This window comes from Arachis ipaensis, chromosome B06 (assembly GCF_000816755.2).
Source record: "Arachis ipaensis cultivar K30076 chromosome B06, Araip1.1, whole genome shotgun sequence".
In the NCBI taxonomy this organism is placed as follows: domain Eukaryota; kingdom Viridiplantae; phylum Streptophyta; class Magnoliopsida; order Fabales; family Fabaceae; genus Arachis; species Arachis ipaensis.
Window position 1 is genome coordinate 46,915,215 of NC_029790.2, and position 16,398 is coordinate 46,931,612.

Here is a 16,398-nt window from a genome sequence, read left to right on the forward strand (position 1 = left end):
CTTGCAATAACTGTTTGTTTGTGCTTGCATCTTCCTTTTTGTGTTTGCTACTGGGACTTTGTTGGATTGTGGTGATTGGTTGTTGGTTGGATTTGTTTGGGCCTAGGGCCGTGGTTGGAATGAGATGAACCAATGGTTGATTTTGGTTTCGTGTTTCTAGTTGGGAATAAAATATGAAAGGCTACTTTGGTTCAGTATAGATAAATCATTTTGAAAGGCTTTGATGTTTTTGAGAATTGAATGGTTCCTCTTTCAGAAAAGATTTTCGATTTTACTTTTATTGTAAACCGTTGTTTTTGAAAAGGAGGTATAAGACGGTTATTAATCACTGGTACGGTTTATACTCACGTATCCTATCACAGTAATTCCCAAAAACCCTCTACTGAGAACCCTTTCGAGGATGATGTTCTCACCCCCCTACATTTTTCCCCTTTCAGGATATGGGCGCAGAAGTTACGAAGAGCTTATTTAATTGTTGTTGTGATGCTCTGTATTGTTTTAGCTATGGTTTATTGTACCCTCACCTTTATCTTGATATAATCTGTAAGAGGGATAGGAATTGTATTGGATTATGGTTGTAATATTATTTATATATATGTATGTATATATATGGATGTACTCTTTATGAGTTTTGTAAGCTGTATGGTATTTATGGATGTATGATATCGGATGAAAGTATTTTTGGATCGGTATTACGATTTAAAGTTTTAAACAGGCTCATATTTTAGTATTAAATAATATAAAAGTCGTCGTAATGTCCGAACTATCAGAGTCGCGTAGCCGGAAGTGTGAGCTTTGGTAGTTAGGGTGTTACATAAACTCCCAGTAATTTTTAATTTAAACTCTCTGTGACATATTTCTAAATTGATAGGCAGATTTCGGTGAGTTAAGGACTATACTTGCAACGTAACTATTTTAATAATTTTTAATTCACCAACTTCTGTGCATCATCAATTTTTGGCACCGTTGCCGGGGAGTTGCAATAGAGTGCTAAAGTTATTAATTAGAATTTATTTATTTGCATTTTATTTTATTTTGCTACTATGAGCTGCATGTTTCTTTCGTCAAATGACGCGTTCACTTCCTGATCCGCGCTTGCTAATATTCGATCCTGAAATTGAAAGGACTATTTCACGAATAAGGCGACAACAGCATCGGTTAGTCCGCTCTGAGGGCGGATCTAAAAGCGAACTTGAGGAAGAAACCAGCCCCTGTTCTACTGATTCGGTTGTTTTACGTGCAGAAGACATGGCAGCTAGGAGAGTTACCATCCAGGAGGAAGGAGCCCCTAATTTTACAATGCAACCATTCCAAGCGCATCATCCAGCGGTAGCTACAAATTTTGAAATAAAGACCGCACTGCTAAATTTGATGCCCAAGTTTCATGGCCTACCTGCTCAAGAGCCTATCAAGCACTTGAGAGATTTCCAAGTAGCCTGTTCTACTGTCAGGCATGATGGTACTGATGAAACTTCAATTTTGCTGAAAGCTTTCCCGTTTTTTCTTGAGGGAAAAGCAAGAGAGTGGTACTACACTCAACCTCTAGCAAATATATCCAACTTGGATACACTCAGAAAGGAGTTTTTGGAGAAATTCTTTCCATCTGAAGTTACTGATAAACTGAGGAAGGATATTTCTACAATTGTTCAGGATGACAATGAGACTCTCTTTGAATACTGGGAGCGCTTCAATAATCTTCTGGAAGCATGCCCCCACCACATGATTGACAAGATAGTGTTACTTAGCTGTATCACACAGCGCATGAGGCCCCAAGATAAGACCACATTGGAAAGTGCTAGCAATGGGTCTATGAAGAAGTACAAGACCACTGATGAGGCTTGGCAATTGATCAGTGATTTAGCTGAATCTACTAGGAACCACAGGCAAAAGCAAGGCCGTTCAAAAGCCGTTGCAGAAGTATCCTCTAGCAGAGAGACTGCTACTTTAACTCAAAGTATATGTGAGATGACTAACTTGCTGAAGCAGATGCAATTGAATCAACAACAAGCTCAGCAAGTTCAACCCTCTCCACCACAGCAAAACCAATAACTAGTCCCACAGAGAGTTTGCGAAATCTGTACTGATTATAGCCATTACACTGATGAATGCCCGCAGCTCCAACAAGAAGACAACATGGTGGCATCCACTCACAACTTCTATGACCGCCCCAACCAAGGGTACAATCAAAGTGGAAATAATAACCATGGATGGCAGGACAATTCTAACCAGAATTGGAGGGACAACAATAACAGAGGAGGCCGAGATAATCAGGGAAATCAGAGGTGGAATAATAACAACAACAGGCAGCAGAATCAACCTTACAGAGCACCTCACCTGAGGCAAAACCGAGGACCACAGAACAATCAACAGCAGACCTCTCAATTTACTCATTCTTCTTTATCTCCTAATGAAGAGCTACTACAATCTTTTGAGCGAAGACAACAGACCATGGAAAATAACATCATGAATAGTATTAATGCCAGTCTAAATGGTCTCACCTCTACTTTGCAAGCTCTTATGTCACAGATTGGATCAATGCAAAATTCCAGTAACCAACCTTCAAGCTCCACTGGAATCCCCTCTCAACCATTACCCAATCCAAAGGGAGGTATTAATGCCATCACCCTAAGGTCTGGAACCACACTGCAGGAGAGGAATCAGGAGGAACCAGGCCCACCAGAACATACCTCAGCTGAAGAGGTAGTAGAAATAGGAGATGTTGAAGAGGAAGAGGACATACAGGATATAGCTGAAGAAGAAATAGCTCAACCACAAGAGGAAGCACCAAACGGCGTAAACACAAAAGAAAACACTACTCCCATTCCATTTTCACAACTTGCAAGGAAGCCCAGGAAGCAGCTGGAACCCGACCCTAAAATGGTAGAAATATTCAAAAAGGTTGAGGTAACTGTTCCTCTTTTTGATGTTATTTAGCAGGTACCTAAATATGCAAAGTTTCTAAAGGACTTATGTATCCATAAAGACAAAATTAATGAATTAGAAACTATTCTTTTAGGTAGTTCTATATCTGCTTTAATGGGAGGACTACCTGAAAAATGTAGTGATCCAGGTCCTTGTATAGTTAGCTGTACTATTGGTGGTGTAGTAATTTATGATTGCATGTGTGATTTAGGAGCATGTGTCAGTATAATGCCTTTGTCTATATATGATATTTTGAGGCTCCCTCCCTTAAAAAGGTCGGCAGCTCGTTTTGTGTTAGCAGATAAAAGCATTATTACAGTAGCTGGAGTTGCTGAAGATGTTTTGGTGAACATTAAAGGGCTTACATTTCCCACTGATTTTTATATCTTGGAGATGCCCCAAAATAATTCAGATAAGCCATCATCAATCCTACTTGGAAGACCATTCCTGAAGACATCAAAATTCAAATTGGATGCTTTTTCAGGAACATACTCCTTTGAAATAGATGGCCGCATAGTAATCTTCAATCTGAACAGAATTATTGACAACCCCCCAGATGATCGTTCTATCTTTCGGTGTGATGTCATAGATGAAAGTGTAGCTGAAGTTCACAAGGAAGAGTTAGAAGAGAGGCACACTGGACAAGGTCCAAGTGTGGGGACCCTCTTAACTGACAATGAGGGCACTTCGTCATTTTCACAAGCTCCAGATAATCCAGAGCCTGTCCATGATCAAAAGTTAGAATTGAAACCCATCCCTCCACATCTCAAATATGCTTATCTTGAAGATGTGCAGAGGTTTCTAGTTATCATTGCAAGGGAAATTACTTCTCAACAAGAAGAGCAATTACTTGATGTGCTGAGGAAGCATAAAAAGGCAATTGGGTGGAGCTTGGCAGACATAGTAGGCATCAACCCTCAAGTATGTGAGCACAGAATATTTTTAGAAGAGGGAGCAAGACCTGTCCGTCAACCCCAAAGAAGATTGAATCCCACCATCTTGGATGTTGTCAAAAAGGAAGTGACCAGACTATTGGAAGCCGGTATCATATATCCCATTTCAGACAGTGAATGGGTAAGCCCAGTACAAGTGGTGCCCAAGAAGTCTGGAGTCACTACAGTGAAGAATGAGCATGCAGAGCTCATAGCAACTAGAGTTCAGAATGCTTGGAGAGTCTGCATTGATTATAGGCGTCTCAACCAAGCTACCCGTAAGGATCATTACCCACTTCCATTCATTGATCAAATGCTGGATCGCCTATCAGGTAAATCACATTATTGCTTTTTAGATGGTTACACAGGTTATTTCCAGATTCATATAGCTCCTGAGGATCAGGAAAAGACTACTTTTACATGTCCTTTTGGGACTTATGCTTACAAGAGAATGCCCTTTGGCTTGTGCAATGCACCAGCTACTTTCCAAAGGTGCATGATGATTCTTTTCTCTGATCTCATTGAGGACTGTATGGAAGTTTTTATGAACAATTTTAGTGTTTATGGTGATTCTTTTAGCATTTGCTTAGATGGATTATCTAGAGTATTAGATAGATGTGTTAATACAAACCTTGTATTAAATTTCAAAAAATGTCACTTTATGGTAAAACAAGGAATTGTATTAGGACATGTGGTATCTAATAATGGCATTTCTGTAGACCCAGCAAAGGTGAATGTTATTTCTAGTTTACCTTGCCCCTCTTCTGTGAGGGAAGTCCGTTCGTTCCTTGGCTATGCAGGTTTTTACAGGAGATTTATTAAGGACTTTAGTAAGGTCGCACTTCCCTTATCCAGATTACTGCAGAAGGATATTGAGTTCAAGTTCAGTGAGGATTGCAAACAAGCATTTGATAAGCTGAAGACTGCTCTGACTCAAGCGCCAATTGTGAGAGGACCAGACTGGAGCCAGCCGTTTGAAATCATGTGCGATGCTTCCAACCATGTAGTAGGAGCAGCGCTGGCTCAACATGAAGGTAAGGATCCTGTTGTTATTGCTTATGCGTCTAAGACTTTAGACAATGCCCAGTCCAACTATACTACTACTGAGGTTTTATATATTGTTAGTTGTGGATTATGTTTCCAAATGGGTGGAAGCAATTCCTACCCGCACTGATGATGCTAACACTGTTGTTTCCTTTGTGAGAAACCATATTATATGTCGCTTCGGATCACCACGAGCAATCGTGAGCGATCAAGGCACCCATTTTTGTAACAGGAGACTAACAGGATTAATGAAGAAGCATGGGATAATTCATAAAGTTGCAACAGCTTACCATCCCCAAACTAATGGGCAAGCCGAGGTGTCGAATAGAGAAATTAAGCATATCTTGCAAAAGATAGTAAAGCCTCATAGAAAAGACTGGAGCACCAGGCTACAAGATGCACTCTGGGCATATAGAACAGCATACAAGACACCCATTGGGATGAGTCCTTTCCGCTTGGTTTATGGAAAAGCTTGTTATCTCCCAGTTGAAGTAGAACACAGAACTTTTTGGGCAGTTAAGGAGTGCAACATGGGAATTGAGAAAGCCGGAGCTGAAAGGAAGTTGCAACTGCAGGAATTGGAGAGCCTTCGCCTAGAAGCTTATGAAAACTTGATAAACCCATATTTTATGATATATTTTGTGCTTAATTTGAGTGATTTATTTAATCCTTCACCCACTTATTCATATTAATTGCATGGTTTTACTTTCCCTTCCTTATTATGTGATGTATGTGAAAAACATGTTTCCTAAGCTTTAAAATTAATTATTTTAATTACCTTTATTTCCATTCGATGCCGTGATTAGTGTATTGAGTAGTTTCAGATTTTCTAAGGCAGAATGACTTAAAGGATGGAAAAAGAAATGTACAAAAATGGAAGGAAAGTGCGAAACAGAGTTTTGCAGAAACTCGACGCGATCGCGTGCCAGGCGCGGAGAAGCAGCGACGCGGCCGCATGACTGACGCGGCCGTGCGACTTGAGCATAGCGCATACGATGCGGACGCGTGACCGACGCGACCGCGCCACAAGGAAAACTCCAGATGACGCGACTGCGTGACCTACGCGGACGCGTGACAGAGGCCACACACCAGAAATTGCAGAAAACGCTCAAAGCGAATTCTGAAGCCCTTTTTGGCCCAAATCCAAGTCCAGAAGGCATAGACCAAAGGTTACAAAGTGAGGGAATGCATCCATTCAAGTAGAGCTCGCCAATTTTCACTTTCGATGATTTTAGATTTAGTTTCAAAGAGGTTCTCTCCTCTCTCTCTTAGGATTAGGATTAGGATTTAGGACTTCTCTTAGCTCGTAAGAGTGACTCTCGATCCAGGTTTAATATTTACTTTAATGCTTTTATTCGTATCTATAAATATTGCCAACTTGACTTATGAACCCTTTCCATGTTATGATTTGAATTAATGATTATTTGAGGTATTTCAGTTATTGATTGCTTTCTCCTTAATTTGTGTTACCATTGCTTTCCATCTAAGGACATTTTTATTCCAACAATTTTACTTTTTCCCCTTTTGGTCTTGGTTAAGAAATCAGTAACTCAACATTATCAAACTCAACATAACTGATAATCGCTATCTTGGTAATTGAACTGAACTTCAATAATCCCCACTTTTTCTTAGGAAATAAATAGGATTCGAAGGTCAAACTAATTAGTCCCTTGACTTTCCTTTGCTTTAGTAAAGGTTAACTAAGTGGAATTTAGATTCAACTTTCATTATCGTTGAGAGAGATAATTAAGTTGGACTTCCAATTTCTCTTACCGTGCCAGAAGTTGCCTTATAGTATTTATTTATTTTAATTGCTATTTACTTTACTTGTCATTCAAATCAATAGCTTCTCACCTTCTAAACCCCGATTACAATCTTTATAGCCAATAATAAGAACATACTTCCTTGCAGTTCCTTGAGAAGACGACCCGAGGTTTGAATACTTCGGTTACCAATTTTTAAGGGGTTTGTTACTTGTGACAACCAAAACGTTTGTATGAAAGGACTTTTGAAGGGTTAGAAACTATACTTGCAACGAGGATTTATCCGTAAATTTCTAGACCACGCAAAAGTTCTCTCATCAAAATGCCGCCGTTGCCGGGGAACTGCTAACGTGTGCCTTATTATTGGTTATTGTAAATATTTTTCTTTTGCTTGTTTATTTATTTTTGTTTCTCCTTTTTATCTTTATTTGCTACCATGAATTCTCACCCCTCTCGCTTTGAGTTTGGTTCTAACTTTGTTGAAGGAAATAGAAGTTACAACAGGAATATGCATCAAGGTCGGACCAATCAAGGATGGGTGGAGCCAAGAGGATCTAATCAACCCTTTAGGCAGCAACACCCTCCGAGATATCCTGGACAAAGACCATTCTACCGTGCATACCCAGCTGAAAGATATGGTGGACAACCTTGTAACTACCAACAAGCCCCACCCCTTGCATATAAACCATCATTTCAACATAATCTCGAACCACCACACTCACAAGCTTCTCTTCACCATTCGCCACCATATGATCCTTCCTTACCCCAGTACCAATCCAATCACTCCCAATCACCACCACTTTCCTATGTATCATGCCCAAGTCCGGCAACCCGAGAAGTAGAGGTTCGCCTAAAGGAAACAATAAATAAACTTCAAACAACCATTCGACAACTGGAGCAAGCAGTAATTCAATGGGTTTCTAGATGCTCAAATATACAAGGATCAACCACAACTCCATGTGGACAAACTAATAAAGAGCGTAGCATGAAGGAGATATTAGAAACTCCAGTGGACAAGACAGAACATGAATTCGTATTAGAACAAGTAGAAGAAGCTGTCATCGGTCAAGAAGAAGAGTTGGTTGAAGATCTAGGAGATGCTGAACCTGCATGGGAATGCAGAGCTGAAGAGAACTCCGTCAAGGACGTTACAGTTGATGCTAAGGAGGATAGTGCACAATCCCCAAAGCAAGTCATTTATGAAGAATCAGACGGAATAATCCAAGAAGCAATTTCCCTTGATAGTGATAGTCACAAGTCTAGCTCTCTTAGTAATGAACTTGCATCCGCAAGTGAATTCTCTGAGATCGAAAAATCTTCCCTAGATGAATACGAAGATGATGCAGAGGTAGATTTCTCTCAACCTCCAATCTACGACTCGAGTGATGAGGAAGACATAGAAGACTTTGACCAGGGTGATACAACATCGGAAGACTCTTGCAAGGAAGTGGAAAAATTCATAGAAGAACACAAGGGAGAAGAACTTACAGAACCACCAGAAACACCTACCCCAAGGCCATTGCCACCCAATACAAGCTTCAAGTGGGTACAATCCTTAACCTATAACTTTACTTATTCACTTGAATATGGTTTGCTTGAAACAGATGGCCAGCTTAGAGCTCTCTGCGGCTTTAAGAGTAAGAGGGAAATGGCTCGTACTCAAGGCTGGTGTACAAGGTTCAATAAGGTTCCACGCTTCAACTTGAAGTGCACAGATTGGTATCAAGCTCAATTGAATGGATCTCGGAAAACGTTTGGTCACCATGGTGAGATTCTACTTTTTAAACCGCCCAGATGGAAACATATAGATCAATACGGAGGCGGATTTAATAGCAAAGCTTGGGATCCTGGAATCTATTCTGACATTCGTCACCCCGGGAGCCTAACAATCCGTTTGAAGCTGCTCAGAAGCTTTACATGCCTAGTTTGGGACCCCGGAGGCTATTGGCATTCCAAGCACTGGTGGAGATTTTTGGACGAATTTAAACATAAGCCGCCATAGCAGGAAGCTCCTACAGTGTCCTACTTAAGGACTTTAACTAAAAGTGCTAGGTGGGAGACAACCACCATGGTATGGTCGCTTCTTTTTCAATTTATTTCTTGTTAATTGCTTTTGCTAGTGGGAGACAACCCACCATGGTATGATCGTTCCTTTTGCAATTTTAATTTTATTTAGTTTTGTTTGTTTTTGAATTTTATTTTTATTTTATTAAACCTGGAATTATGCATAGCATTCACATTAGGCATTGCATCCTGCATTCAAAAAAAAGGGGGGGGGGATGCACGACGTGACCGCATGCCCCATGCGATCGCGTCACACTGCGAATACACTATCCACGCGACCGCGTCATCCACGTGGCCGCGTGACCTGGAGATCGGCGTAAAAATCCAACGTCCAGAAAGTTAGGCTGGAATCGTGCGGCCCTTGTACGTTTTGCACAATTTGGCCCACGCGATCGCATGCCCCATGCGATCGCGTTGCATGGATTGCACATCACCCTAGAAGGAGACAGAGAGTTGTGCTGAAACGGTGCTGGAGTCGTGCGTTTAGCACAATTTCCAGCGACGCGATTGCATCGCCCACGCGATCGCGTCATCCCCTCTTCCACCCCTTTCATGCGATCGCTCGACCCATGCGATCGCGTCACTCCCTCTCCTACCCCTCTCACGCGATCGCGTGACCTACGCGATCGCGTCACTCCCATTTTCACCCCAACCACGCGACCGCGTGGATTCGAAAATATAACCCCCTAGCCACGCGAACCCTATCAGTCGCGCAGCCCCCCCAACCCTCTTCTCCCTTTCTTCTTCTTCTTCTTCTCTCAACCATTCCTGTGTGTTTCGTTTCTTTTTATTCTGATGTTCTTTACTTTGCTTTAATCTATATGTCCGATTATAGAATATAGCAAAAGAACAAAAGAATGATTGAGGCCATCATTTGATTTTAGCTCACTTACCCCAAATAACCTACCTTTCACATCACCCTTGTTAGCCCCCTTGAGCCTTTAAAATCCCTTTTATTCTATTTAGCCATACTACTAGCCTTAAGCAGAAAAACAAAATAAAATCCCAAGTTGAATCCTTGGTTAGCTTAAGATAGAGAATTTTGAATAGATTAAAATATGGAAAACCTATTGGGAACATGGATGATAGAAACAAAGGGTAGAAGAGTTAAAAGAAATAGAATAAAAATTTGGGAAGCATGCTCATGAGAAATCAAAGTAATTCAATTACCATGTGCATTTAAAAAAAAAAAAGAAGTTATTTTTCAGCATTTAATAAAAGGGGATACAAAAAAATTCCCCAATGCAAAATAAGAGCAATGCACATGGGATAAAAATAAAAAATTGAAACATGAGCATGTAACAACAAGTGGGATAATATGGGAAAATTGGTAAAGAAGCTTGTTCTACTAAATATGTATGTTAGGTGAGATCTTAGTCTAATTAAAGATTCACTTATTAGCTCACTTAGCCTTATACATCGTTTTGCACAAATTGGCTCACGCGATTGCATGTCCCATGCGATCGCGTCACATGCACAAAACCAATCCCACGCGACCGCGTGAGCGACGCGATCGCGTCGTATGGATTCCACAACACCCTCGAAGGAGACAGAGAGTTGAGCTGAAATGGTGCTGGAATCGTGCGTTTAGCACAATTTCCAGCGACGCGATCGCGCGACCCACGCGATCGCGTCATCCCCTCTTCCACCCCTCTCATGCGATCGCGTGCCCCATGCGATCGCGTCACTCCCATTTTCACCCCAACCACGCAACCGCGTGCTGCACGCGGCCGCGTGGATTGGAAAACATAACCCCTCCAGCCACGCGAACCCTATCAGTCGCGCATCCTCCCCCAACCCTCTTCTCCCTCTCTTCTTCTTCTTCTCTCAACCACCACCCAGCCACCATTGCTGTCGCCCAGACCACCACCCAGACGCCGCTGCCGCCCAAACGCCGCCGCCAACTACCCCCCTTCCTCCCTCCCCTTCTTTCTTCTTCCTTCTTCTACTCTTCCCCCCTTCCGCCACTGCCCTTCGCAAACCACCACCCACCACCGCCGGCCATCCCAACTGCGCCACCACCCAGACGCTGCCGCCGTCACCACCCAGCCGCTTTTCTGCCCCATTCTACTCCTTAGGCTTTCTAGGTTCCGCAGCACGCAAGCCCCTTTTTTTTTTCGTTCATAGTTTTTCTTATTTTTCCCGTTTATGTTCATAATTAGGATAGATAGTCTTGCATGTTGTATTGGATTTTAGGTTGTTAGGTAGATTAGGCTGTGGTTAGTGGATCTAGGTCTGTTTACTTCCACTGTTCATGCTTCTGTTTTATTAAAACTACAATTCTGCTGTTCCTGTGACCATGTTCATATGCTGTGATTTCCTACATTTGCTGCTTGTTACTCTGAATTTTCATGTTTCTATTAATTATAGATAACTGCAGCAAGTTTTTTAATTCATATGAACTGCCTTGTTTGCTGTTTATTTTCCGGGACAATCCAACTTTAGCCCGAATGCTGCGCAAATTTTTTGTGAATTGTTTTCATTCATGTTTTGGTTTGGCAATCTGAACTCTGTTGTACTCTGCTTTACCCAAACCATTTCATGAATGCTATGGCAGACTTTCTTATCCTCTTCGATTTTCTGGTTTATAAACTGCATCTGTGATATTTTGATTCCAATTCTTGCTTTCTTTATATCTATTTGAATCAACATCACCCTGTTTTCCTTGTTAGGTTTTGAGTTATTTTTAGTCATAATTGTGAGTCCTTGTTACATGGAATATTTTCTTTATGCCACTTACTTTAACCCGCATTTTACTGACTCACTAATTTTAATTTACTAACTTCTTTTTCAAATTCTAACCATACTAACCTTTTAAAATCTCTTTTCTGATTTTTCACTTTCCTCTAACTTTCTAACCATGGCATACTGACAATTTTTTTCTATTTAACTTGGATTCTAATACATTTTGGATTGTAAATTCTTCCTTTCAAACTTTTAAACTACTATACAATCCTTAATATACCATTACTTAACTCATTTACCTGTTTCCCATTCTCCTTTGCCGCTTTATGTTTTCTTTGTTTAAATTGCCTATTTGCTTCCCTATTTTTATCCATATCCTAGTTTCCCATTTTTCAGGATGTCTGCCTCACAGAGGAAAGGAAAAGGCAAGGCTACTGGCAAGCGCAGGAGAGGAGATTCCTCCCAGTCCATCATTGCCCTCATGCATGATTCCTCATGGCCGGAGAAGAACTTTACACAGTAGGAAAAAGCTGACCAGCTGCTCCCTGCAAATGATTCAATAACATTTGTAAACCGGTACTGTGAGCTGAAGTATCCGGCATTTGCAGACTCCAGGAATCTATACCTGGAGAGAACTCTGAAGATTCCAGAAGCACTCCAGCAGTACACCACTGAGCAAATCAAGCAAAGAGGCTGGTTCTTTCTGGAGAGAACACTGACAAAGGTCAATGCATCTTGGGTCCGGGAATTCTACTGCAACTACTACATCACCACCCTAGATGCAGTGAACCTGAGAGGAAAGCAAATTCTGGTCGCTGAGGAGGCCATAGAGGACATTCTCCAGCTCCAAGCCAAGTTCGATCAACCTGATGGTTGTTCAAAGGCTAAGGAGGACATGCGCCTGATGCAGTTTGATTGGGATGCTGTAAAGGCACGGATAGCTCTCGACCCGACTGTTCCTTGGGAGATGGGTCAAGACACCACCATGCCTAGAGGGATCAAGAGGGCGTACTTAAATGATGAGGCTCGGTTATGGCACCAGATCTTGAGCAATTATGTGATGCCGAGTACTCATGAGACGGAGATCCCAGCTGCTATGATCACCCTCCTATGGTGTGTGCTGGAGGGTAAGGACCTTTATCTGCCACGCTTTATCCGGCATTATATGGCCAGGGTCCACGTCCGAGGCACGCTCCCTTTTTTACCAGCGGCGGACTGCAGGAAGATCATTCCTCACAGCAGGAACTTCCTAGCTGTGGGCTACAGACCACCACCCTTCACTGCTACTGATGAGACAGCCCCACCGTCTGCTGGACCCTCTTCATCCACGGCTGCCCCTGCTGCCCCTGCTGCCACCACAGCACCTCCACCTGCCTCTTAGCCCATATACCGCCTCGTGCACCGCCTATTCTGACAGCTTGATCAGATGGAGCGCCGTAACCGGCGCCGGTATGAGAGATTGGAGCGTCGCAGCCAGCGACGCTATTCGCATCTGAAGCTGATGATCCGACAGGGTGGTGACATCCCCTCCGAGCCCGACACACCATCCGAGCCATCAGAGGAGGAGGAGGATGAGCACGAGGAGGAGACTCACTTCCAGGAGGAGAACCATCAGCAGGCAGCCACAGAGCAGGCTGCACCACATCAGGAGGTTACACATCAGATCGAGGCTGCAGATTCGGAGATACCGATCCAGTCCGCACCGCCTCTACAGTAGCCAAACGCTCAGCCCACCACCACCACAGAGCCTCCAGCTACCATCCCTACCAGTGATGACACCCCTTCACACCCGGCTTGACTGAGCATCAGGGACGATGCTTCATTTTAAGTGTGGGAAGGTCGCCAACTCTGGCGTTTTATTTTGGTGAACCACTACATCTCTTTTTCTTTTATTTTGGATATTTTTCTGTATTTTTCTTTTTTTCTGAGTACTTATACATTGCTGCTTTTATGTATTTTTACTCTATTTTTGCATTTTGCATTTTTAGTTCATATTTTTAGTTATTTAGTTTAGTTTGCAATTCTGACTTATTAGTAGATTAATTAGTATAGTTTACCCTTTTTAGCATAAGATAGCATAGTTAAATTGAAAAATATAAAAAGGAAGTAAGCTAGGAAATTGAACATAACAGATTTAAATCCATAAACCTTGTATATATAGCATTACATCATATAGTTAAGTTGACAACATTTCATCAAGGAGGAACATTAAAACTTTAAAGGCTACCCTAAATAATTTTTTATCAGAATAATGAGAATTTTTAACTAAACCTGCATAACATATATGAATGATATATGATGCTTGAGTTAGAGAACACACAGCCTGTGAGTCTTGAGCTTAATTATATGGTTGCATTCAAACCATAATTTCATTCCTGTGTGTTTCGCTTCTTTTTATTCTGATGTTCTTTACTTTACTTTAATCTATATGTCCAATTATAGAATATAGAATATAGATACATACCAAAAGAATGATTGAGGGCATTATTTGATTTTAGCTCACTTACCCCAAAATAACCTACCTTTCACATCACCCTTGTTAGCTCCCTTGAGCCTTTAAAATCCCTTTTATTCTATTTAGCCACACTACTAGCCTTAAGCAGAAAAACAAAATAAAATCCCAAGTTGAATCCTTGGTTAGCTTAAGATAGAAAATTATGAATAGATTAGAATGTGGGAAACCTATTGGGAACATGGATGATAGAAACAAAAGGTAGAAGAGTTAAAAGAAATAGAATAAAATTTGGGAAGCATGCTCATGAGAAATCAAAGTGATTCAATTATCATGTGCATTAAAAAAAAAGTTATTTTTTTCAACATTTAATAAAAGGGGATACAAAAAAATTCTCCAATGCAAAATAAAAGCAATGCAAATGGGATAAAAATAAAATTGAAACATGAGCATGTAACAACAAGTGGGATAATATGGGAAAATTGGTAAAGAAGCTTGTTCTACTAAATATTTATGTTAGGTGAGATCTTAGTCTAATTAAGGATTCACTTATTAGCTCACTTAGCCTTATACATATACCCTTACCTTTACCTTGGCCCCATTACAACCGTAATTAAAGACCTCCTGACTTTTGGTATGACTGTACTATATAATTGTTGATTGGTTAGATGAAGAACAAAGTTATAGAAAGTAGGAATAAAAAGAAAAGTAGAGTGAATACTCATTTAGGTAGATGCATTTAGAATAGGTTGCATTGCATAACATTCCACCACTTTTACCTTACCTTATTCTTTACCTTGGATTTAGCATGAGGACATGCTATTGTTTAAGTGTGGGGAGGTTGATAAACCCATATTTTATGATATATTTTGTGCTTAATTTCAGTGATTTATTCAATCCTTCACCCACTTATTCATATTAATTGCATGGTTTTACTTTCCCTTCCTTATTATGTGATGTATGTGAAAAACATGTTTCCTAAGCTTTAAAATTAATTATTTTAATTACCTTTATTTCCATTCGATGCCGTGATTAGTGTGTTGAGTAGTTTTAGATTTTCTAAGGCAAAATGACTTAAAGGATGGAAAAGGAAACGTACAAAAATGGAAGGAAAGTGCGAAACGGAGTTTTGCAGAAACTGGTATCCACGCGATCGCATGGACGACGCGATCGCGTGCCAGGCGCGAAGAAGCAGCGACGCGGCTGCATGACTGACGCGGCCGCACGACTTAAGCATAGCGCATACGATGCGAACGCGTGACCGACGCGACCGCGCCACAAGGAAAACTCCAGATGATGCGACCGCGTGACCCACGCGGACGCGTGACAGAGGCCACGCACCAGAAATTGCAAAAAACGCTCATAGCGAATTCTGAAGCCCTTTTTGGCCCAAATCCAAGTCCAGAAGGCATAGACTAGAGGTTACAAAGTGAGGGAACGCATCCATTCAAGTAGAGCTCGCCAATTTTCACTTTTGATGATTTAGATTTAGTTTGAGAGAGGTTCTCTCCACTCTCTCTTAGGATTAGGATTAGGATTTAGGACTTCTCTTAGTTTGTAAGAGTGACTCTCGATCCAGGTTTAATGTTTACTTTAATGCTTTTATTCGTATCTATAAATGTTGCCAACTTGACTTATGAACCCTTTCCATGTTATGATTTGAATTAATGATTATTTGAGGTATTTCACTTATTGATTACTTTCTCCTTAATTTGTGTTACCATTGATTTCCATCTAAGGACATTTTTATTCCAACAATTTTACTTTTTCCCCTTTTGATATTGGTTAAGAAATCAGTAACTCAACATTATGAAACTCAACATAACTGATAATCGCTATCTTGCTTATTGAACTGAACTTCAATAATCTCCACTTTTTCTTAGGAAATAAATAGGATTCGAAGGTCAAACTAATTAGTCCCTTGACTTTTCTTTGCTTTAGTAAAGGTTAACTAAGTGGAATTTAGATTCAACTTTCATTATTGTTGAGAGAGATAATTAAGTTGGACTTCCAATTTCTCTTACCTTGCCAAAAGTTGCCTTACAGTATTTATTTATTTTAATTGCTATTTACATTACTTGTCATTCAAATCACTAGCTTCTCACCTTCTAAACCCCGATTACAATCTTTATAGCCAATAATAAGAACATGCTTCCTTGCAGTTCCTTGAGAAGACGACCCGAGGTTTGAATACTTCGGTTATCAATTTTTAAGGGGTTTGTTACTTGTGACAACTAAAACGTTTGTATGAAAGGACTTCTGAAGGTTTAGAAACTATACTTGCAACGAGAATTTATCTGCAAATTTTTAGACCACGCAAAAGTTCTGTCATCAAAACTCCAGAATATACAAGGAAAAGATGAAGGCTGTACATGACCAAAACATCAAGAAGAAAAAGTTCCAACCTGGGGATTTAGTCCTCCTTTACAAATCTCGACTAAGACTCATGCCAGGCAAGTTGAGATCAAGATGGGAAGGTCCGTACGGAGTAGAGAAGGCCGAACCGTACGGAGTTTATCACCTAAGCCATCCCTCA

The 16,398-nt window shown here is 40.9% G+C and overlaps 1 long non-coding RNA gene across 1 annotated transcript in view; it reads left to right on the plus strand.

The window, feature by feature from the left end:
• Window positions 1-479, plus strand: part of LOC107648193 — a 2,173-nt gene extending 1,694 nt beyond the window's left edge. The window contains exon 3 of the long non-coding RNA XR_001621780.2: window positions 438-479. This is a non-coding gene — a long non-coding RNA (uncharacterized LOC107648193). The remainder of the gene's footprint in view (window positions 1-437) is intronic.